This window comes from Cryptomeria japonica, chromosome 1, assembly GCF_030272615.1.
Source record: "Cryptomeria japonica chromosome 1, Sugi_1.0, whole genome shotgun sequence".
Taxonomy (NCBI): domain Eukaryota; kingdom Viridiplantae; phylum Streptophyta; class Pinopsida; order Cupressales; family Cupressaceae; genus Cryptomeria; species Cryptomeria japonica.
Window position 1 is genome coordinate 59,211,764 of NC_081405.1, and position 26,615 is coordinate 59,238,378.

The window sequence follows — 26,615 nt, forward strand, 5'->3', positions numbered from 1 at the left end:
TTGCACATGGTGTCCAAAAGATGTGACCGTATGTAGCCTCCACTAAAGTCCCTTCTGCCCTACAATTTTTAGCATTGTCCGTTATGACTTGGACAACATTTCAAGGCCCCACCATGTCAATGCATTCTATGAGGATATTGGCAATGAAACTTGCATCTTTCACTTGCCCCTCACAATACACCGCTTTCAAAAACATTGCCCCTTTAGGGCACACTGCTATAACATTGATCAATGGCCTATTTTTACAATCTTTCCATCCATCAAAAACGATGGTCAAACCTGTTTCCAGCCATGTATCTTTGATGACTTTCAACTGTGACTCTACGGATGCTTTCTCCTTTGCCAATAAGGTGGTTCTCACCTTTTCATACCCTGGACAAACATAATCAGAAGGTGTGTTGCAAAGGTTATGTACCATGTCCCGAAAATAAGGTGATCTAACAAGGTTGAAAGGAAGCCCATTGCCATAAAGGCAACGCCCAATGCTTTGATCTGCAATCTCTCTCATTTCATTTTTGAAGGCAGTATCCAATGGGCCTCTTTTCCGTGAAGCCACAACATTTTAATTCTCTAGTGGAGCAATTGGTGGTTTTGGCATGAAAGGATGTGAACCGGCTGGTCTTGTGGAGCCAATACTACTAGAAGGCCTCGTAGTCTTCGAGCTTGACTGGACAAGAGGATGATCAATCTTTGTTTTGCCACTTCTCCTATCAGCTTCCTCTCGTTCTCTAATATATTCCAAAACTAGAGCTTTTGACAACCCCTTGCCATCTGATCCCTTACAAAATTTTATTCCACGCTCGGTGATGAAACAAAGGTGGCCTTTCACTCGATAGTATGAGCTGGTATACTCAATGCCACAATGGTTACACTTCCAAACAAAACCCCCACCACCAAACACTTGCTTGATCATTGTTGTATAATGCCAAAGTGGTGAATCTTGATCAATTTTAAAGGGGTTATTTTCAGTTCGGGCATGGGCAATTGAACTAGAGCTTGCACTTGCAATTCCAGTTTCAGCCATTATGTATGATTATATGAATAAAGCACCTAAAATAAAAAAGAGAAAACACAACATTATTGAAAAAAATTGATAAAATTTCAGCATTATAACCCTATACTATGCATACAAAGTGTAAAAATATACACAAGACTTTTTTTTTTTTTAAATAGAAAAACTTTTTAAAAAATTTAAAATTTAAAAAAAACTTTAAAAAAATTCAGATTCACTCACCTTTGATGGCTAAACCTTCCTTCTCCAGTGATTCCTACGCCTTTTATGCATGTCTCACATCTTCATAGTCTCCACCTTCGAAGAAAAATGCAAAAACTAAAAAACCTAGCTGTAGAGAAAAAATCTTTAAAAATGCAAATAGAATTAGTTGAATGAATGTTTTGATGCATGAAATGCATCATAAAAGGGCGAATTAGGGTTTTATTATTAAAAACTAATTTAAAAAGTCTTTTTTTATTCTTTTTTATTGTTTTTTTGACCTGTGGGCCCCGTTTTTGGGAACCCACGGGCTTGGGTTCACACGGGTCCTCCTGGGTTCACCCGGAACCTCTTGGGTTCCACCCGGGTCCTTCCCAGGTGGTCGGGTTCCCTGGACCCACAGGTAACCCGGCCACCTAGGAAGGACCCGGGTGGAACCCAGGTCGAACCCGGGCTGAACTAGGACCAGGCATGAACCAAGACCCAGACCCAAGCCAAAAGGGAAGAACCGGTAACTTAGTTTATGACTAATAAAATCTAAAGACTTTTTACTATGTTCCTTTTTCATGAATAGGTAATTGAAGGTTCCAATGGGGCTCTCAACAAAAGAAAAAATTGAGAATATACAACATGTGACCATAGATGGATATCATATTAGAGCAAATCACAATACTTCACCCATGAAGACAAACAAAAAAATGATGCATGCACATTCAACACAAAAAAAGTGTTAAGGTTCTATGATGTATATGATGACCGCCTTATCAATGCAATTACATGAATATTTGAAATTTTCTATAGTTTTAAAATTTTCCCTATTTCTTTAATAGCCATCCCCTATCGTCCGCTAGAAAATGGCCTCCATGTTGTCTCCATCCCTAAAACGCGTCCCCTGTTGTCTTGTCTGTTGAAATTTTTTGTAGCTGCGAGAAAATTTATATATCTGTATTGAATTGCTGAGCTACTTCCTTTGTATTTCTTCCATTCTCTCTATTGAGTCGGCATGAATTAGGATCGTGGTTGTCGATTCTTTCCACCGCATATGTGATTATGGTTCATCGGTTTTATCCTTTATGGTGCCGTCAAGTTTTGACAATGGTTTATTCTTGTATGAGGTCGTTAAGCTTTGTAACGGCATGAAGAGCAATGACCGTTTCTTTGGAATACAATGGGTCTTTGTAACTATGGATCTTCATCTCCCGTGTGAGCTGCCTTAGTGTTGATCGTATTATATATGTGTGCCGAAATTCATTTAGTTCAATTAGCGTGAATATCAATTCATATGTGTGTTTGTCATGAGTATCATATCTTTTGTATTGTGAGTCTCGAGAGGCTGTCATTATCCTGATTCTACAGTCAAGGAATTGTATCCATAAAGGAAGTGTCTTAGGTTTCTTTAATCGATGATTGAAGTCATCAATAATTTTTGTATCTGTTTTAGAAATCTCAATAAAAATATTTTCTTTTGTGGGCTAGGTTTTTCACCCTCAAGTGGAGGGTTTTCCCAAGATAAATTTTGTGCTCCTGTTGTTCTTGTGTTTAAGTTTCTGTTCATTACTTTTTATTTGCATTCTGGTTCATATTTTAACACAGTCCTAGAAACTTGGGGTAACATAGTTTAAAGGCGATACAACATGGCACATCACTACCAAGGAAAAGAACATTTAAGAATTGCAGGCATGATCCTTTGTAAATTTGAAATAAACAGATTACAAATTTTAGTAGGGTTTTGTTGTGACGTTTTCACACATCGCCCCATTAAAATGGGGACCCCCTTTTTTCGCTTTTGTTTTGCCTGTTCTTCTCCTGCTTTTAGGGTTTTGAGTGAGTGAGTGAGTTGTTTGGGCTAAGGCTAAACCTTAGGGGTTTCTTTTAGATATTTTTCAAGCTGAGTCCAGTCAAATTTTGAAAGTTATTAAGCGTCCTCCCGAGGATTGAGATTGACTCAATAAGATAAGTCTGTCAGGAAGTCAGATATGTCCCAGGTTAGGTCTAGTCAGGTTTTTTTTGGGGGTAAAATTCAAATTTTGTCTAAGTGTTAGCATTTTGAAGATGAAATTGTATATTCTTGCCTAGGTAAATTTTGATCAAATTTCGGAGGTAAGATGATGCTTGAAACAGCAAAAGTGCTCCCGTCCCTCTCCAAGGGACCAAGGCAAAGTGCTCCCGTCCTTCACTGAAGGAACAGGGCGAAAAGACTTATTTGAGTCATTCCTAGCCTTGTTTGGTTAAATTGAGACATCAAAGGCATGGTGAAGGACGAAATGAACATGATAAAGCATCCAGACTTGATTAAAAACAATGAAATGATGAAGTTTTTGCCTATAAGGTAAAAAGAGCTCCCGTCCCTCACTGAAGGACCAAAGCACTTTTCTTTATATGCACAATTTTAGACCTTTATTGGACATTAACTTTTATTCATAGCATGAAGTAAGATGAAATCTTCCCTAGCAAAGGAATTTCGAGATGAAAAGTGAGACAATTTGGCTTAGAAGGCAAAAAGTGCTCTTGTCCCTCACTGGAGGACCGGAGCACTGAATTTCAAATTCGCACTATCTTTGCAAGGTTAAAGTGATTTTATGATTTGAAGAGGTCAAGGGAGGCATGTTTTGTCCATTGAATATAATTTAAGTGGTCTACAAAGGAGTAAATCAACTCAAATGACAAAAAGTGCTCCGTCCCTCACTGAAGGACCATGGTACTTTTTCAAGTTTCTCCTCTTTGTTTGATATTTTATGGCAAAACTTGACTTGGATGGGAAGGACGAATGATGTTTTATGCCTTGGACGCAATTGAGAGGTTTAAAGAACAAAGAAGTATGCCAAGATGTAAAAAGTGCTCCTGTCCCTCTCCAAGGGACCTGAGCGATTTTCCAAAAGTGCTCTCGTCCCTCTCCAAGGGACCAGAGCGATTTTCCAAAAAGTGTGAATTCCCTGCAAGGCCAAGGCAAGTTTGTGATTGAAATGAATGTAAGAGGACATGATTAGCCCACTGAATATAATTTGGGAAGCTAGCAAAGGACGGATAAGCTTGAAGTTGAAAAAGTGCTCCTGTCCCTCACTGAAGGACCAAAGCACTTAACATGTTATCTAGCCTTTTTCACCAATTTTGGACAAATTGAGGCCAAGGCGTAAGTTTGAAAAAGTGTTTAAAATGCCTTGAAGTGGAATTAAGATGCGAGAGTTGCAAATTTTGACAACAATTGGCAAAAGTGCTCCCGTCCCTCACCAAGGGACCAGGGCGCAATTTCCAAATATGACCATTTACCTTGCATTTTGAAATGATATTTTTATTACCAAGGCTCAAGATGGAGTGAAATGTGATATTCTACGCCTGGAGGATAATTTGAAGTTGATATGATCAAGAATTCATGCAATGGACTCAAAAGTGCTCCCGTCCCTCACTGAAGGACCAGAGCGCTTTTTATGAAAACAACAAATTCCCTCCGAGATTATGCTAAGGCAAAGTTGTGTGAGATGGGAAGGATCATCTAAAGCATGGTGAACAAAGGTTTGACTTCAAAAAATTGAGAATCCTAACCCAAAAGTGAAAAAGTGCACCTGTCCCTCACCCAGGGTCCAGGGCGAAAATGTCCTAAAGGCACCGTCCTCCTAAAAATCAAGTGAATTAAACTCAAGACTCCAATCAAAAATGCCATTTTAAAATGCCTAGATGAAGTTTTGAACGTGAAAATGAGGAATGCAAGGCCTAGAATGCAAAAAGTGCTCCTGTCCCTCTCCAAGGGACCAGAGCGAAATTAATGGCATTCATTATTTTTTACCATATTTGGGCGTTAATATTCTCCAAATCGCATTAGATGCCAAATTGCTGACTTTGGAATATTTGAAAAAATTAATTAAATTGGCATTTAATAAATTAATTTTGGGCCTCAAAAAATCGAATTTCTATTATAAAGGCATTTAAAATTAATTTTTGTGAAATTAAAAATTAAAAGTTGAGCGCACAAGGCATTATTTGCCTTTATTTGACAAGTCGGCCTACTCCTTTTGAGTTTTTATTTATTATTTCACTTTTTATTTGCTAGGTCGGCCTCATGGGTAAGTGGAAGGTGAGTGCTCTATATATTGGAGGTGTTGTTTCACAATTCAAATCATTCAATCATTCTTTCAAGTGCGAAATTGGAGAGCAATTTGAGGAGCGAAATCCAGAGGAGTAGAGCGAATTTCTATTAAATGTGGAGAAGCTAGTGGAAGGTAAAATTCTTTTGAAGCTAGAGGAGGCGTGATTCATCCAAGAGGAGGCTATGATCTACACTTTGCCTAGCGAAATTCATCTATTTTTTTGCATCATTTCTTAGAGTTTAATACTCAAGAGAAGGTATGAAGAATTACTTTTTTGAAGTTCTTATTCAAGACTTATTGTGATCCTATTGAATCTAAGTCTTGAAAATCCAATTTCCATTCATTATTAATTTGAAAATGTATAGTTCTTGATTTATCATGACTTTTTCAAATTAATATCTTAAGTTTTACCTTTGAAAGGTCTTAAATTTCATGCTTTGAGGTTTGATGCTCAAAAGACTAACTTTAATATTTTGTGTAGGCATCAAATGGGGATCCCGGAGTTGGAAAATCAAGCCAGATCAAGGACGGTCTCCTCCAAGAAGATCAAGCAAGGACAAGGGCGACCTCCTCCAGCCTAACATCGACAAGGATGACCTTCTTCGATCCAGCATCATCAGGATAAGGGCGACCTCTTCCAATCCAGCATTCCAAGGCGAGGTACATCAATCATCCTGCCAATCAAGTACACAAGGAGTTAGAGCAAGGGTTCGTTGAAGAAGCAGATAGTTCCAGATGAATTAATTAAAGCTAGCTTCTCAACAACATCAAGTTGAATATCTACCAAGTTACAAGTGTCAGACAAGGTGGCATCCTAGTCATCACTTCTCCAGTCAGTGTGGTCCACCTCAACAATGTCCAGATTCAATGTACCTAACTCATGGAAGGTGGCACAAAATTCGATGTACCTACCCCGGCTATCCATTGGTGGAATTTTCCAGAGAGGACATGTGTCCAAGCAATACAATTATTTCATTGGTCGAGCATTAAATGTTATGTAATGGTTGTAACAAACCCTAATTAGGGTTTTCATTGTAAAATCTTGGCCATTGATCTCGAATTGATCTTAGCCATCGAATTGTATTGAGGGCACTATATAAGCCCTGGCATTTCATTTGTAAAGGGCAATAGATAGAAAGCAATAGAAAGGAGTTAGTGAATAGAGAGTAGTTAGAAGGTGATTAGAATAGCAATTAGAGTAGAGTAGAGAGAGAAGGCAAAGATTGTTGCCAAGATGTTGTTGTAAAAGACTTGCAACTTCATTGAAGAAATGGTGAAATTTATGGGTTGATTCGACAATTTGCATGGTCTCTATACTTCTCGTATTTGATTTCATGTTATTAGATGAGTGGAAGAAATGTGCTTGATTGATGGTGGAATTCGTATATCCATACTACTAGCAGTTTGTTGATTGCAAACTTGCCTTGTGTAGTCAATTGGAATCATTCAGCTTAAGCTTAACTTCAATTGTCGCTTCTTCATTGATATGCATCAACCTGATGGTGTCTATGCCTGCAGTGATGATTTAAACATCATAAAGCTTTCCTTCGAAGATCGCACTAACCTTGTGGAGATGGTCTTGGAATGTCAAAACAAGACTTAGTTAGAATTTCATCAAAGATCAATCATTGCTCCTACATTCCTTAGTATTAGGATTAGATCCTTTCCTCGCCCTCATCTTTTTTCCTTTTCTTAAAATCAAAGCTAGTAAGAGCCTGTGTTCCATCAATATTCAAAGCAGATCAGACATTCAATCATCAAATGTAAGTCCCCCTTGTGATTCCAGCAAAATCACATCATACCACAGAGAGCTTATCCACACGTAGAGACCCTACATACAAGAACCTTGAAGTCATCCTGATTGAACCTTTTCGCGACATCTTCAGCATTCGGAGGCTTTATTCAAGAGAGGATAAGGTACCCTTGGGTATTTTATTATGTGTTTGATAGTGTACAAAATACACGTCAACAGGTTCCCACATTGAAATTTATATTTTGCTAGTTTCTCAGGAAATCTTAACCCTTAAAATAGCCTCTAAGAGTTTATAACACAGCCTCTTTTCAAGCGCCTAGATTATTCTTTACAAAATAAGCCAGCCAAAAACGAGTTCAATCTTTAGGATCAAATCTTCTAACCTTCCAACACCTGAATTCTTACAATAAAATCATAGCTAACCAACTCAACCCAAAAGAAGGAATTGTCCAACAAAAAGCACAAAACGTCAAGGACAATTGAGGTAGCATCTAATTTGGTGGTTAGAATTTGATTCTCATTTATTGCCTTGAGAAATTTGGAATTGATTCAAAACCTCCAAAATCTTATTAGAATCAGGGGCATTTGTATATTGGACTTTTATTTTGTTGGCATGTGTCATCTCAATCTTTGCTACATTTATTATTCATTATATTTGATGAAACTATTCAACATCACGTTATTATGTTAGATTAATTGGTTATGTAGATGGATCAACTCAAATGCATTAAAATGATGTTAAGTGTTACATTATGATTATGAATTTTATTCTTACTTCAGCTATGATTTATGGGACAAACCTATTGATGTGGACCTAAGTGCAAGTGAGTGCAGGTACTTGTCGAAGGTGAGAACTTGTCTGAGGTAGAAGTGTCCTAGCCATTTGGCAATAATATAAATGATGGTACCCGGTGTATATGCACACACTCACATAGGATTCATACTACATTCATGATGTTTATGTATTTTTCATTTTCATGCTTACATTGTTTAATTAAACATGATGTGTGAATGGTGTTATGATCACGCACTTGCTTATATTGTGCTTGTTTGAAATAAGATGTTAAGAAAAACAAAAATTGCCACCTTTATTGTTTTCTCATGTTTACATAAATAACTTATTTCAAAACAAAAACAAAAAGATTTGTTTATATTTATTTTCAATTTAATTATTTTCTTCAAAAATATTTATATATAAGTATATATACATATTGAAAATTTTATATATATATATATATATATTTGTTATTAATAAATATTATAATATATGTTTTGTAATTAAAATATAAACATTTTAATTACAAAACATATATTTTTAGTTTTAAATTGAATTTTATAAATTATAGCATATATATTAATATCCTTATTAGTATTTCCCATAGGCAATACTACTACATTCACTAATTAATCAATTATTTTGCACCAATCAAAATAGATTATTATTTTCGTTTTCAAAATAAACTTGAGATTTATATATTTAACTTAATATATTATAGAAATTATTTATCTACACTATGATTGGTTTAAAAAATTTGGTGCTATAGGAGCAAATTTTTAGGAATGATAGAATTTTTAGGTTTTTTTTGGATTTCTTTAAATTTAAAAAATAAATCTCTATTTTAAATTAAAAAAATTCTATTTTTGGGATGACCCCACAACGCAGTGGTTAGCTACGAGACTCCTACATGGGAGGTTTTGGGTTTGAGTCCGCTCAAGGCCCATGTGTCCCACACAAAGGCAATGGAGAGATAAGGTGATGCCTGAGCATGGAAGACAGGACGGCACAAGGAGATATAAGGGTGTTATTGCCGAGCAAATATGAGGATGTGGCCCCTCAAAAATGTGGTCTCATTGGTTCATAGCTTCGGTCAAAAGTGATTCGGCTTCGGCCCATTACCAAGCACAAAAAAAAAATCTATTTTTTATTATTTGTAAGATTGTAAATAAAGTGATATTTTATATAGATATATACATATAATAATTTTTTTATTTCTCAAAATATAAGTAGTAAAATCGATTATAGGATTTTGATTCACACTATTTAAATTAAATTAAATATAAATATTTCTATTAAAAAAATAATCCTAATTACCGTATGTATTCTTTATTATTATTATTATTATTTTGTATATATTTTTTGAAATCATATTATTTTTTAACATATTTTGAAAATCATAATTTTTTTAATCATTTTGAATTATATAAAATAATTTAATAACTTTTCATCACAAATTTAAATATTTTTCATTTAGTCATTCAAAAAATACCTATTAATCAATTAATCAATTATTTTGCAATAATTGAAACTGATTATTATTTCTACTTTTCAAAATAAACTTGATTTATATAAAATTGAGATTTAAATATTTAACTTAATATATTGTAGAAATTATTTATCTACACTCGATTGGTTTTAAAAATTTGGTGTTATAGGAGCAAATTTTTAGGAATGATAAGTTTTTAAGGTTTTTTTGGATTTATTTATATATAAAAAAACAAATGTCTATTTTAAATTGTTTTTTTTTCTATTTTTATTATTTTTAATACTATAAATAAATTGATTTTTTATATGTCCAAGGGGTTGAGCCTAACTGGTTAAAACACTAAAGTGGAATTCTAAGTTGTGACTCTTGGCCTTCCATAGGATGGGGAAGGTCTTGGGTCAATCTAATCAAACATAATAATAATAATAATAATAATAATAATAATAATAATATTGCGGCTACGGCCTATTACCTATCAAAAAAAAATGATTTTTATATAGATATATACATTTTAATAATTTTCATTTCTCAAAATATAGGTAGTAAAATCAATTATAGGAATTTGATTGACAATATTTAAATTAAATTAAATACAAATATTAATATTAAAAAATAAACCTAATTATCATATGTATTCTTTATAATTATAATTTTGTATATATTTTTTTAAATTTTTTGAAAAACATAATTTTTTAATCATTTTAAAATATAGAAAATAATTTAATAACTTTTAATCACAAATTTAAATATTTTTCATTTAGTCATTCAAAAAATACCTATTTTCACTTTTATAATTATTAATAGTTATTTTATTAAGATTAGTTATTACTATTATTACATATATATAATTAAAATAATACAATCTTAAACTAATAATTAACAATTAAGTTTAAGATTAATTTTATGTCCTGCCACAATCTTTCTCCTATGTGTCCTCCTCCTTTATGTCCTCCCTCTTTCTCCTTCATGCCCTTCGTTTCTCCTCTACATCCTCCTCCTCTGTGTCCTTCCTCTTTCTCTTCTATGTCCTCCTCTTCATGTCCTCTAAGTCCCCATCCTTCTCCTCTATGTCCTTCCTCTTTCTCATCTATGTCTTCCTCCTCTAAGTCCTTCCTCTTTTTCCTCTACATGCTCCTCCTCCTCTACGTCCTTCCTCTTTATCCTCTATGTCCTCCTTCATGTCCTCCTCCTCCTCTACGTCCTTCCTCTTTCTCCTCTACGTCCTCCTTCATGTCCTCCTCTACATCCTTCCTCTTTCTCCTCTACGTCCTTCCTCTTTCTCCTTTGTGTTCTCCTTCATGTCCTCCTCCTCTACATCCTTCCTCTTTCTCCTCTACGTCCTCCTTCATGTCCTCCTCTACATCCTTCCTCTTTCTCCTCTACATCCTTCTTCATGTCCTCCTCCTCCTCCTCCTCTACGTCCTTCCTCTTCCTCCTCTGTGTCATCCTCCTTCACGTCGTCCTCCTTCTCCTCTATGTCCTTCCTCTTTCTCCTCTCTATCCTTCCTCCTCCTTTACGTCATCCTCCTCTTTTATCCATCCTCTGTGATGGTTTGAACCTTGGTGGCAATATAAAAAAATGCCACAACTTAACCATCACACCACGGGGTCAACCCCCACTATAATATTTATATTATATTATAATTATTTATATTTTGTCAAAGAGTTATAGTTAATATTACATAATTATAATTAAAATAATATAATTTTAAAATAATAATAATTCGAAATTATAATAATTAAGAATTGCAACAAATATTTTTATTAACACTCGTCACTACAAATTGCATGTTTTAAATAAAATAAAGTTAAACTCAATAAATAAATAAAAGTGAATGGATGTTATAAAAAAATAAAAATAAAAAGTTTATGTTTTAGGTGAAAAGTAAAGTAATTATAGAAATTTTTATTCACGTGAGTTTAGGAAAGAAAAAGTTAGTTATAAAAACCAAATAAAACAAAACTAAAGTAAAAGCCTTTATATCACATGCAAAAGTAAAAGAGTGTAAATGTAGTTTCACTCATTTATTGTGCTTTTTATATTCTCACTGCTACGTTTTATTTAAAAAAATAAATAAATAACAACTAAAGTAAAACTAAAAATATATCAAATGAAAGGTGTAAACCAAAAAAAACTAAACATAGCAAAAGCTAATAAAATCGATATGTTTATGAGCGTTATGGACTGCAGCAAAGTTAAGTTCGACTCCTTATTTTTGAAGATTTTAGACCTTAGGTATGTTAATCAGACTTAGATAATTAACTATGCCCTAGTTTGTAATCAGATTTACAGTATTTTAATAGACCAGTAGAAATTAAATATGCCCTAGATTGTAATCAGATTTGCAGTATTTAACAAGTCAACATAAATCAGAAATAAAACAGTAGACAACAAGCATACCCTGGGAAAACCTCTAATGAGGAAAAACCCAGCATGAAAGACCCACAAGTCAGATTATATATTCTCATCTTAAAATGCACAATTACAATACTTGGTTATATATTCTCCTCTTAAAATGCACAATTACAATACTTAGCTCTTTCTATCAGATCTGATCTATTTGTGTAGCAGATCTGCTCTTTCATGTTCTTCAAGATGCACAACATCACCTAGGTTATCTTGCACCAATTCGCATAAGTCTGGATGAGTTCGCCTTCTTCCTTATTAATTCGCACTTGATAAGCAAAGCTATTTTTCTCATTCGCATAGGTGAAGAATGAATGAATGTGTATTGACTTGCAATTTGTCACTTATTTATATACATCTTTTATTCCTTGAAATGCAAGTCGGCCTCTTTGGGTTTTGGCGCCAATATTAAATGGTGAGTATTTTTGCATAGCGTGGTATTTGTTTGTGCATAAGATAGGGTCACGTTACCCTAGGATAGGACCCGGTCTTAAATGGGGTTCAGATGTTGCCTTAAGGCAATCCGAACCCATATAACCCTAGTTACAATCAACAATCCCTCTTAACTAGGGAGGAGGAGAATACATAATCTGAACCTTTAAGTTCCATCTAGCACACAAGCATAGAATGGATCTAGCACACAAGCATAGAATTACATCTTCCACCTAGCACACAAGCATAGGATGGTTCTAGCACACAAGCATAGAAAGTGTAATACACCAGTGGGTCTTTACATTATTACAATTATCCATCTAGCACACAAGCATAGATTGGATGTAATTCATTCTTGCACACAAGCAAAGAATGACTCAAAGTGCTACCAATAGTCACTGAGATTGAAGCTCCCTCTCAATCAGGGTTCCGTTTTCCATGACACCAAGTCTATCTCTGAAGTACTTGAACTTCACTCTGGATAAAGGTTTGGTGAGGATGTCAGCAATCTGTTCATCTGTGCTAATGTACTTTAGATGAATGGCACCTCTCTGCACCGTATCCCGAATGTAATGATAGTGTGTTTCCACATGTTTGGACCGATCATGAAATACAGGATTTGCTAACATCTTTATACAGCTTTGATTATCACAATGAATGGTGGTAGGATCATTGACTTGACCAAATAATCCAACAAGGAGCTTACAAAGCCACACTGCTTCTCTGGATGCAACAGATGTGGCAATGTACTCAGCTTCTGCAGTGCTTAATGCTACCGAAGATTGCTTTCTGCATGCCCAAGAGATCACTGCGGAGCCCAAGTTGAAGCAGATGCCTGAAGTGCTTTTCCTGTCCTTGACACTTCCTACCCAATCTGAATCTGAGTAGCCTTTCAAGAGGATTGGGGTATTAAGTGAATACTTCAACCCATAACCAATCGTGCCACGTAGGTATCTTAGAATGTGCTTGGCAGCAACCAGGTGAACATGTTTAGGTGAGCTCATAAACTGATTGAGAGCATTCACAGCATAACAGATATCTGGCCTAGTATTGACTAGGTACATCAGGGAGACAATCAACTGTCTATACTCAGAGGGATCTGCAAAATCCGAGTTAGCTACAGAAACACTTAACTTCTTTAAGTTAGATTCCATAGGAGTACACATAGGTTTACAATCTATCATTATAAATTTTTTCAAAATATCAATAGTGTATTTTCCCTGACTTAGAAAGATTTCATTAGCTCTTTGCCATACTTCTAACCCTAGGAAGTAGTGCATTAGACCTAAATCCTTCATTTCAAATTCTGAGGCTAATTCCTTTTTACATCTTATGATTAATTTATTTCACCCGTGAGAAATAAATCATCTACATACAAAACTAAAATAAGCATCTCATCATTATAAACTTTCAAGTAAATGTTAGCATCGACATCATTCTTGGAAAACCCTAAACTTAGTAAGTACTTATCAATTCTTTCATACCAAGCGCGAGGAGCCTGTTTGAGCCCATATAAGGCTTTCTTCAACCTGCAAACATGAGAATCTCTTTTATGGATTACATAGCCTTCTAGTTGCTCAATATAGACTTCCTCCTCAATGACACCATTAAGGAAGGTTGTCTTAACGTCCATTTGATGCAACTCCCAACCTTTGGCTGCAGCAATAGCTATTATAGACCTAATAGAGGTATATCTAGCAACAGGGGCAAAGGTTTCTTCATAATCTATTCCTTCCTTTTTAGAAAAACCACGTGCTACAAACCTAGCTTTATATTTTTCAATACTACCATCAGCATTATGTTTAATTTTAAACAACCATTTAGAGGAAACGACAGACTTACCTTTGGGTTTGGGTACAATGTCCCAGACATCATTCTTGATGATAGACCCATACTCTTCATCCATGGCTAATTTCCAAGCATGATGGGACATAGCTTCTCCGATATTGTGGGGTTCAGACTCAATTATATTGCACATCACAGAAATGTAGTTGGCGTGATTTTGGAAACTCTTGCTATTTCTAAAGGTTCCTCTGGGAGCAGCAAACCCTTCAGCATCTTGAATCGTATTTCTAACCCAAAGTGGTCTCTTCTTGCAGACCACAATATCCTGAGGTATATCGGTAGATTGCATGGGTTCTGATGAGTCATTATGAACTTCCTGATCTGGAAGATCAGTAGACTCCTCCTGAAACTCAGGGTTAGCATCAACAATTGAATCTTGTTTTTCCATCACCATATCATCATTGTTGATTAATGAACCTTTAGATCTTTTGAAAGCAATATCTTCTTCAAAAGTTACATCTCTACTTACCTCAACATACCTTTGACCTGAAATGTAGATCCTGAAGGCTTTGGAAGATTCGTTGTATCCTACTAGGATGCCTTTCTTTCCAGATGGATCCAGCTTGGTTCGTTTTTCTTTAGGTACATGAACATACACAGGGCTTCTGAATATCCTTAGGTGACTGATGTCTGGTTTGATTCCTGAAAAGGCTTCTTCAGGTGTCACATCCTTTAGGACTCGATGAGGACATCTATTCTGAATATAAACTGCGGTTTTGGATGCTTCTGCCCATAGAAAAGGTTGCAAGTCCTGATCATGTATCATGGCTCTTGCAGCTTCAACAATGGTCGTGTTCTTTCTTTCAGCAACTCCATTTTGCTGAGGGTTGTAGGGAACACAGAACTCCCTCTTAACTCCTGCTTTAACACAAAAGTCATAGAAGCTACCTGAGGTGTATTCACCTCCATTGTCAAACCTCAAACATTTAATTCGATTTCCTGTAGTATTTTCAACTAAGGCTTTGAATTCTTTAAATCTGTTTAAGACTTCTTCAGACTCTTTAGTTTTAAGAAAATAGATCCATGTTTTCCTAGAGAAATCATCTATGAAGATAACATAATATAGGAAACTGCTAGGAGATGCTACTGACATAGGACCACATAAATCTGAATGAATAAGCTCTAACCTTTCTTTAGCCCTACTATCGCTTTTATGAAAGGGATTCTTTACATTCTTACCCATTGCACAACCTTTACAAGCATCATCATGAGATAAACTGAGTTTAGGCATACCTTTGACCATTTTACCGAGAGTGGGAAGAGCTTGAAAGTGAAGATGACCCAATCTTCTATGCCATAGCTCGCATGATCCAGGGGTCTCATGAATGAGAGCTTGAATTGGATTAGCTGCAAGCTTATATAAACTATCACATCTATTTCCAATAATACGAGCAGATTTGAAGTTAGATTTCTTAGACCAAGCGAGTACTTTCCCTTCAGAAAATGCTATTTGCAAACCCTTATCTTCTAAAGCCGAAATGGAAATAAGATTTCTTTTAATACTAGGTACAAATAGAATATCACAGAGTTGTAAGGAAATATCAGAATCTAGTTTTAAAGAGGTAGTGCCAGAACCTTTTACCAGGTATCGAGCATCATCACCGATTACTACATGAAGATTGGTGTCTTTTTCAATCAGATCTGAGAGATGCTCACGAAATCCTGAGATGTGTCTGGAGGCACCACTGTCAAGTATCCACGTATTGTTGTCCGTAAGAACATTGCTGGAAAGAGCAGAGATAAGAAGGTAGTCTTCACTTTGTTCGGCAACTTCATTTAAGTTAGCTTCCCTTTCCTTTGGGTCATTCTGAAAATCTCTGGCATAGTGACCATACTTGTCACATCTGAAGCAACGAATGTGAGAGGAATCTCTTGACTTTTTCCTTGGATCATAGGAGGAGGATCTAAAATCTTTGCATCTCTTTTCTTTCTTCCAATGACCACCTTTCCTAGATTTAGATAAGAGAACATGGTTATCTTTGAGAGAGTTCTTGAGTTTTCCTCTTACCTCAATTTGAGATTCCTCTTCGATGCAATCAGATTGAAGACGATCAAAGTTGGGACGATCGACTCTTCCACCAATGCTACAAATGAATGGTTCCCATTCATCAGGTAGACCATTTAATGCAATCATAACAAGGTCTTTATCTGAGATTTGGCAATCAAGAGTGCTTAGCTTGTCCTTTAGTTCATTGATCTTCATGAAGTAGGCTATGATTGAGTCTTCTTCTTTCATTTTCATGTGTAGAAGTTGTTGTCTTAGGGCAAGAGCCCTGCTGAGATTGTTGACTTCATAGATCCCTTCCAAGTGTTTGATCATTTCTCTGGCAGATGTAAACTTTGATATGACAGTGACAAGATGATTCTTGACGGACTCAATTATGATCCTTCTAGCCTTGAGGGAATCTTTCTTGAACAGTTTCAGCTCTTCAGCATCTTCTGGAGGAGACAGCCTTTCTTCTTCTACAAATTTCAGTAGGTCATTTTCTTCAAGGATCAACAGAATACAAACTTTCCAAGAAGCAAAGTCAATGGCTCCCTCAAGCCTATCTTCAGCCTTCAAACCTGACATCTTTAATCTGAAAACAACCAACAGCTATATGCAACAATTGATTTGCTAAAATCAGAAGTTAATGACACCTTAGCTCTGATACCATGTAGATTTTAGACCTTAGGTATGTTAATCAGACTTAGATAATTAACTATGCCCTAGTTTGTAATCAGATTTACAGTATTTTAATAGACCAGCAGAAATTAAATATGCCCTAGATTGTAATCAGATTTGCAGTATTTAACAAGTCAACATAAATCAGAAATAAAACACTAGACAACAAGCATACCCTGGGAAAACCTCTAATGAAGAAAAACCCAGCATGAAAGACCCACAGGTCAGATTATATATTCTCATCTTAAAATGCACAATTACAATACTTGGTTATATATTCTCCTCTTAAAATGCACAATTACAATACTTAGCTCTTTCTATCAGATCTGATCTATTTGTGTAGCAGATCTGCTCTTTCATGTTCTTCAAGATGCACAACATCACCTAGGTTATCTTGCACCAATTCGCATAAGTCTGGATGAGTTCGCCTTCTTCCTTATTAATTCGCACTTGATAAGCAGAGCTGTTTTTCTCATTCGCATAGGTGAAGAATGAATGAATGTGTATTGACTTGCAATTTGTCACTTATTTATATACATCTTTTATTCCTTGAAAAGCAAGTCGGCCTCCTTGGGTTTTGGCGCCAATATTAAATGGTGAGTATTTTTGCATAGCGTGGTATTTGTTTGTGCATAAGATAGGGTCACGTTACCCTAGGATAGGACCCGGTCCTAAATGGGGTTCGGATGTTGCCTTAAGGCAATCCGAACCCATATAACCCTAGTTACAATCCGGTCCTAAATGGGGTTCGGATGTTGCCTTAAGGCAATCCGAACCCATATAACCCTAGTTACAATCAACAATTTTTAGGGAGCTAATTTTAGCTCCACCAAATGCAAAGGAAAATCGCATATTTCAGACATTGTTGTGTTTCTTTCAGCCGTATGAAAGGCATGAGATAATACAAGGGCATGCAATATGAAAAGATGAGTCAATAAGTTTGAAAAGAGCTCAAAATAGCAGAGTGATTAGATAAATAAGGGGGCCAATATCTCCATAAAAGAGATCAGACTTCTCTTATGGAAAGACACAACTTTTCTCAGGCATTCATTCAGAGGAAACAATAAAAGAAATATCAGATTTCTAAGTAGCGGTAATAAAAGGAATAAGCAGTGATAAAGAGCTAAGATTGGCCAGTTATTATGGCGTTTCTGAGGCAATTTGTTCTGGATATTACTGTATGTAGATCTGATTCTTTATTTTTGCAATTAGTTTCTAAATCAATAAGCATATTGTCTCAATTATAAACAATTCATAGCAGTCTAATATAATATGTGTATACACTATACACATGCATATGCATCTATCTGTGTATATACTTATTATATTACCAGAAATCGGTATGTAAGCTTGGTAAACCACGAAATTGTACTACTATTCACTAGTTGATATTATAGATTTTTGCATTTTATAGATATCAAACTTGTAGACCTGTTTTAAAATCTGATTCATTAGTTGATACCTCTGTGTGGATGCACATACATGTATGCTTATACTTCTATATGTGTACATACAGAAAATATTACATATATTTTTGTATCTAAAATTATGGAAATCTTCTTCCAAACCTTTTTCTTTCTATCTTGTGACTGTAGTAAAGATTCAACATTATTTGAGAATTTTATAAATTTTAATTTTGCTTTTCAAACTACTTGTTTTATGGGTGCAAATTGTATCAAATTAGCTTCTAGGATAACAGGCTTAGGTCATAGGTATATATATATATATATACACACGTGTGTGTGTGTGTATACATACCTTCTTTTATGTAACATTTTTAGACAAATTACTTGTTCTATCTCTCTCTATATGGAAACCTACTTACTTGTTTAAAGGAATGATTTAGTTACTAATCAAGTAGGTTTCAGTTAGCATGAACATAATAGACTAAGTATGATTATACATTCATATGTAAAATGATTCATTTAGAGTTCAAATTTCATTAAAAGAGAATATAGAATTACATTGAAAGGTATCTTTTCATGAAGTAGGAATGATTGCATGTAGACTCGTGACAACTATGATAAGAAAAAGAATGGTTTCATTTTAAAGTATATGCATGTTTGCATGAGTGATTTTCTTTAAATAAGTAGTTTTCTTTTCCTTGAGTTTGTTCAATTTGCATTCCTGGGAATAGGTGCCAAATATGGGTAAACAGAGAAGGGCAGTCCTCTTTTCAAGTTCTTCTGTTATTTTAAAAGTACTTTGATCAAAGTCATGCATTCATTGAAATAGATGAATTGGCCTAAAAAATTATATATTATGTTTCTCTGTCATATCCTGATAATAGGAGACTGCATTTCATACAAACAAATGCATGTAGATATATCAGGTTGCACCAAGTTTCCCTCCTACCTATTATTTATGGGTTTCCCTCCTAAGCCAAGCTCTCGTCTCTCAAGCTAGCGGATGACTGTTGAGGTTGATGGTGTTTAAAGACTTATTGTCTATATTTTCTCCATCATTTCTTATATTGTATTGTAGCTTATATGATATTGTGGTGGACAAACGACATGTGATGCCTATTTTTGGTACTAATGTTCCATCACTTTCACTGCTAATACCTAGATTAAGCACTATGTTATTAACTTCTTGTAATGCATTTGACATTGGATATGAATATTGAGTTATTACTTTTCATTTTTACATTATTGTATTTATTTATTTGTGAGATAAGGTTTAAGGGGAGAGATCCCTTACATTATGTCTTTATAATTGAATCGACAGCTTCCCTAATCTTTAGGATCCTCTCTTGGAAGATGTTGAAATTTCCTTTCATTCTCATTAATTCATTAATTAATTCTTTGATGAACTGCCCCCTCACAATCCCAACAAATTCCTTGACAATAACAAGGGGAACCAAAAAAGTACAAGGGATAGCCTCAATGAACCTTTCTATTTTAGCCATGATCCCAATAGCAACATCTTTTCTAATAACTGATTTGTACTTGCACACCTTCAATATCTTCATTCTATGTTTAGTAGCATGGAGCCACTATCTATGAACCTCCGCCACTCTCTATGAACCTCCATGTTATCACCTAGTAACGACATTCTTTCCTTGTAGCTCTTCCATTAATACTCTAGTCATTTATTTTCAATGAGAGCGAGTGGTCTTCCAATTGGATGAATTCTTGATCAATCATTTTTTAAAACTCACCCACTATGCTAGTGTCATCGCTCACTTTATGATACAATTGAATCGCCTACCTAATGAGTCTACTTCCTTGCCCTTTTAGTGAATTCCTCCAACTGTTTGTAGCACTAATCACACCAACAACATCCTGATGTCTCTTACCCAATGATTTTAAAATTGTAGGCACATGTGAGCTTGCATCACTAGGGCTAATAAGATAGTTCACATAGGCCTTTCGCTCACTAATTTGAGTCCTGAGTTCTCTTTTAGTTTTGACACTCTTTTCCATTCTACTAAGGAAGGAAGAAACTAAATTAGCAAGAGAACTTCTTTCCTCTTCCTTAATCTAATGCCTTAGTTGAATTGTTTAGAATTGATAATCTTCTCACTGCATATCTTCTTCATCTTTATCTACCAAAGGTTGCAATTTGTGTAACTCTACCTCACTGGCATCTAATACCATTGTAGATAGTGTTCTATCTCTCTTTTTTTGGTTGACTTTGGAACACTTTATTAGATAGTGTTCTATCTCTCTTTTTTTGGTTGACTTTGGAACGCTTTATCAACTTAGAAAAATCTTAAGTTGCAAATTTTTACTCCTTTTGTATTTTTTGAATAGTGATATTTAACCACACTGGCATACTAGCATCCCAAGGAGTTTCACCTAATTCAACTCTAAATGTTGGTGATGGTATCATTGGAGGAGAACTAATCAAAGGAACTCGAGGAGAAGTGGGAATTCTTCCTGAGATTGGACCTGGAGATGGAGGTGAAGGTGAAAACGGCTGAGTTGGGGTGTAGGAACCCTCAACAGTTGACACATTATCCCAATTTCCACCTGTTGCTCTTCCATTACTATAACTTCTTCCTCAACTATCTGCTCAACTTGCAAAGAGCAAGAGATTGGGTTTGATGGCAAAGAAAAAGAAGAATTAGAAATTGGAGAAAGAACAAGAAGGGTGAGTAACACTTGAGTAGTTGCCCTAGTTCCTTCTTGAGCAATAGCAAAAGACATGGTGTGTGCTCTTCTTTGCAAAGGCTCTTCATCCACCACAACTCTCACTCGTGATGCCTCCATTTTCTTCTTCTTAACCTATCGCTACTCAGAAGCAACAGAAGATTCTCCGTGGACTTTACTCTTACAAGTGTTTACAAGAGGTTGAATAGATTTTTTCTATGGTGGATGCAAATCGGATATTGTAACCATTTCCTTGTTCTAATAATCACTTCTTTTGTTCTATTTTGCAACAAAGGGGTCTTCAAATATTAACCAATCTATTATGTCCATCTAGATCTTATCCTTGTTATAAGATGGATCTAGAACCTTACCATCTTCATGTTATGTCTTAGATACTTTTTCTAGATTGCGTCCTTTCATTAACAAAAAAGACATCCTACAATAATTTCCTATTCTTACCTCATGCTCATCAAGGCAATCAACTCAAAAATCCTCAATTGTAGCCAATGTACAAAGAATGCTCCAATAAGAGGCCCAATTTTCCCAATAAGGTCAAATCTATCTCAAGGCATTTGCACAATTAAATGGGCCATATCGTGTTCTTAAGATTTAGCATCCTAAATGCTAGAAGAGGGATACACACCCACCTTGATGGGGAAGGAAATATCGGCCTTATGCTTGCTGGCAATCATCTTCTAGATCTCAACTACCTACAGTCAAATTTCTAAGAATACAATCTTATCACTTGGATATATGGGCAGCTTGTAAAGAGTTTTGCGAATGCCACCTATATTATAATATACGAGGGTTTTAAATTGGACAAACCAATTCCCCAAGCTGTTATGTTCTCTATTCATTTAAAAGATAATCTCTTAGCATAATCATTCTCTGAATCTCTACACATCTAATTACAGCAAAGGTGAAGTTGTCATTGACTTTATTATAATGTTTCCAGCTTTCTTTTAATTCCAACTGGGGGTAATGTTCATAGAATTTAGCCTCACCAGGCTAAAGGATGCCTAATTGGTTCAGATGTCATATGAAAGTTGTCGGTTTCCATCACCTCTAATAATTGCTCATGCAATGTATGACTCATGTGAGTAGTCCAATCTATTCTTCTATTACTTCAAATCTGAAAAATACAATCACACATGCAAATATATTCTTTTCTTGGGAATGAAGTCAGTAGTAGACAACCACATGGAGTCCTGATAGAAGGATGACATCAACATGACATCAACAACAGAAGACAAAGCAAAGAAGTCTGATAAAATAGATACACCACATAGAAATGGCATCGAGGTTTCAGGGAAGTCATTTTAATCATACCAACCAGCCAACTCCAACAAGACAAACAGATCTATCGAATAGAGAAAAACAAAACCATCATTCCACAAGGAAAAGACCAAAAACAACAAATGCAAAAGAAACAATAAAAAACCAAAAAAGAACGCACCAAGGATGAAAACAAGCAAAAAAACAAACACAGAAAACAAGAATTGCCATTAACAAGTCAGATTTGAAACCCTACCTAGTAAAATGATGACGAAGGGACCACTAAGGAATTCCAAAAACTTCTCACAACTAAACGACAATGAATTGGATCCACTGCAAATCTTGACAGAAATTAGGTTGATTTTGGCAAATAGGTTGTATATAGCACAGGTATCAAAGCATGAAGAGCAACAACCAATGCAAAAGGCAAATAAACAAAAACAAAACGATAAAAGGGGAAGAAAGACATGCGGGAATCATTCAATTGCTACAATGCTGAAGGTAGTTGTTGATGATGTCATGTCTTTTGCATTGAAGTTTTGGAGATGCCTCCACAAGCATGTCAAGATGAAAAACCCCGAAAGTTCAAAAACATAGTGTATCGCACATATAAATCTAATCCACAAGAAGGATGTCGGAGTTTTGGAGTTTCTTCTATTGTCATGCCAGAATGATCAACTCCACAAATCTGATAAAAGCAAAATTCCACAAAAAACTAAGGACAAAACACAAAGGGGCTAAAATGAAAACAAACAGGCAAAGCATAAGAATCAGAGGAAAAAAGGGGTTGTTCCCACTTTGTTGAAGCAAAAATGGGGTGTGTGTAATCTCCCCTTTTAGGATATCTTGGAATATCGGGACAATTACTTCAATTCCTCACACTTACACTATCTAATGTTTTTAATTAAACTATGAAATAGAAAATAAGAACAATATCACTTGCTATTTCTAAAATATACAATATTATATATGCTGGAAGTGAATTGATTTGATTTGCACTAAGTGCAATAATCTCTTAGGATCTAATCATTTGCAACAATTATATGATATGATGTTCCTTTATCTTGGCAATGAATACTTGCAATGACAATAGGGTTGCCTATTTGAACCCGATTACGGGCCTTCGGCCTTGCTGACTTCGAGCTCTTCCAACTGAAATAAGAAATAAGATTAAAAAAACCCTCTTTCTTTCCTTCTGAGTGAATGATTGGGAATAACTTCTTATATCTTGCATTTGAAATAATAAGTCAGGTTGTAAGGACATGACTCTTGTCCCTTCATAGTTTCCTACTAATCTCACCACTTACATCTTCAAAATGCATCCTTTCAAAATAATAGATACCGATTCCTCATTAAATAAATAGATATTACCCAACGATGCACAGTAATTTATGTATCCATTGCTAACTATCTAATAGTGACTACTAACCATCGGATTAGCCAATTCGATAAACGTTATTATACTTCCCCAAGTCATTGAACGGTACTTGCTATGATGTTTAGTTGATGTCTTCTCTTTAGTTGATCTATTTGCTTATCTACACATCGTGTTTCTTCATAGGATATCAATTAATCCTCATCAATATGATTGTTAACTGTTCATGCCTTAGCCGATCTATTGTAGATCTATAAAACTTCTTTTATACTTAGTCGCTATTACTTTGCTTTAGGACTTAGTCATTAACGTATCATTCTTTTGATTCTCCATTTATCAATTATAAATCAATATGTCTAGTTGCCATACTTGGTGGTTGTTCCTCTTTAGCGATGATCATCTTCATGCATTTCTATAATTGATGATTGTCACCATCCATAATGGTCTTTATCAAACAATTACGGTTTATGAATGATTGCTCATTCAAATCATTGCCACTTAATGTTGTGTATCAGTGTTCTCTTTGGATCACTACCCTGATTGTCAACATTCATCGAAGCCGGCAATATTTTATTCTTTACAAGTAATTGCTATCATCTTATTTTACCGATGCTTTTACCGATGCTTGACAAATGCTTATCTATGCCTTCTTGTATGTAGTCGCTTAATTGCCATCAAATATAGAATCGTTGTTTAACCACCGTTCACTTGATAGACTCTTTCTTTATATATGATCTCCACGTAGCTAATTGTATTGCTAGGGATGAAGATTGTGTGTCAATATGATCAATGGTATAAATACCATATTTGCTGGTCCTATAATTTGTCTTGTGAGTATTGAAGATGACTGACAATGGTTAAGTTAATTGAGATGTATCGATAGTTTTCATCAAACTTCACTTTTACAACTTTGTCTTTTTAAGAGACTTCTCAGAACTGAAGGATCATGTAATGTCCCTTTTGAAAGATAACCTCTCAAACTAAGTTACCGGTTCGGGTTCGAGTTTGGGTTTGGGTTCGGGTTCGAGTACGGGTTCGTGGATTCGGCCAAAAAAAAAAAAAATCTTGGGTACGGGTTTGTCCGTACAAATATATATATATTTTAATTATATATATATATATATATGTTCAATATATACAATCCATACAAAAATAAAATATACAATGTGACTTTCCATACATAAATGATAAATGATAAATGATAAATGATAAATCCATAATTGCCAATGCCAATAAATATTCATATATCGCAAATGTAATCAGTAAACTAATAACTAAAGTCTAATATCATATTTATAATTTGCAAAAAAGATAGTATTCAAGTTTCAAGTCTTTTTTAAAAAGTCATAAAGGGGTGAATTAGGGTTTTATTATTAAAAAACTATTTTAAAAAATCTTTTTTTATTGTTTTTTTGACCCGTGGGCCCCATTTTTGGGAACCCACGGGCCTGAGTTCATGCAGGTCCTCCTAGGTTCACCTGGGTCCTCCTGAGTTCCACCCGAGTCCTTCCTAGGTGGCTGAACCAGGACCCGGCATGAACCAGGACCCGGACCAGGTGCATATTGGAAACATACCGAAATAATAAGCCATATACAAATCGCACCATTCCATTCACTATCAGTAATAAATATTAATTAAATAATAATATTTAATAAATAAATAAATTTCAAATAATCAATTGTTGATAGTTATTATATTAAATAATAATAATAATTGCTTCATTTATATATATATATATAACGATCAAGGAGGGGACATGACAGTGTGTGTGTGTATGAGACACAACAAGTTCACCATTAAGTTGTTGGTTCACCCTAAGGAATGAAATACTACCAAATGGGGAAAACATCTATTTTTGCCTTTGGCACACAAGTCCTTGCATGAACAAGCTTTTCCATAAATTTAAACATTTTATCTCAGTTACCTTTAGGAATTCCCTTGTTCATGCAACCAAAGTTTGTGACCAAACAACATCAAAGCCTCTACTTTTACTTCTTGCACCCTCAATACAGTCCCTCCAAGCATTTAGATCAGCAAGTTGATCCTTCTCACCGTTGGAGAGTTCCACAAATTGAGGAAGAGACAATAAAGTTTTGGATGGGTTCCCAAAGACTACTAACCACAATTTACTTTGCTTTGTGCCTTGGATAAATCCAATACTAGATGTGAATGTTTTAGGTTAGATTTGTTATATTTTAAAGTAGGTTTAATCAAATTGTTTCCTGTTTGTGAAAGGTTAGAGTAAATTTTAGATTTTAGGAAATCTAGTTGTAGGGTTTTCTAATTTTATTGTTTTTTAGATTAGAAAAAAGATTTATATTCTTCTTACTTCAAAGCACATTTATTCAAAATACTGGTTAGAAGCTTCTCTCTTTTCACTTCAAAACTCTTTGAAAACATTGAACTAAAAGGTTCAACTTTACTTATTTCAGATCTACGTATGCAAATTGTGAAGATTCAACATATAAATCAAACAAACAGAAATTCAAATAAAAGGATTATTCTGCACTTTCTGGCATTGCTGATTATAAAAACATGGAGATTATTTAAATCACTCTTTATCCTCTTGCCTTCTTTGTTGAATGCTTGAAAAGGGATTTTAGCAATTACTTCTCTGTTATCTCTGCAAAAAGAAAAGCTTCACCTTTGCTCTTGCATCATTGTTTTGAAAGGGAAATTGTTCATTGCTTGCATAGATTCAGATTTCCAAAATATTTTCAGGTTCATACATTAGATTGAAATCAATTGATAGGAAGTTGCATTCAAACGACAAAATACAAAAAGCCTTAATTTACCTGGATTAAATCAGCATTGCATTCAAAATTTAATCTTAATCGATTAGTTGATTTATTCCAATTAAGAAAGCAATCTTTTGACTTAGTTTATTACCTATTTGATTATTATTGGCTAATTAGATTAATTAGCATAATTCATTAAAAAAATAAAAACACTAAAATAAAAAATTCCTTTAGATTCATTTATTGCATTTGAAAACTACCTCAATACACTCAACATATACAAAATCACAACACTTGCAAGTGATCGACACTTTGCAAATCAGAAACAAAGAATATTCAACTTAATCAATTCAATCAAAAATCAAACAAAGCTAATGATTAATGCTTTGCTTTTTCATGTTGATAAAATCAAATCAAAGCAACCAATGAGAACATTCAAACATTAACACATGTCAATCTATTAGGTCAATC

At 34.8% G+C, this 26,615-nt stretch overlaps 1 protein-coding gene across 2 annotated transcripts in view; it reads right to left on the reverse strand.

Moving 5' to 3' along the window:
- The window catches only part of LOC131063213 (protein PTST homolog 2, chloroplastic), a 43,562-nt gene that overhangs the window by 10,846 nt on the left and 6,101 nt on the right, over positions 1-26,615 (reverse strand). The gene's annotated exons all lie outside the window — the stretch shown is intronic.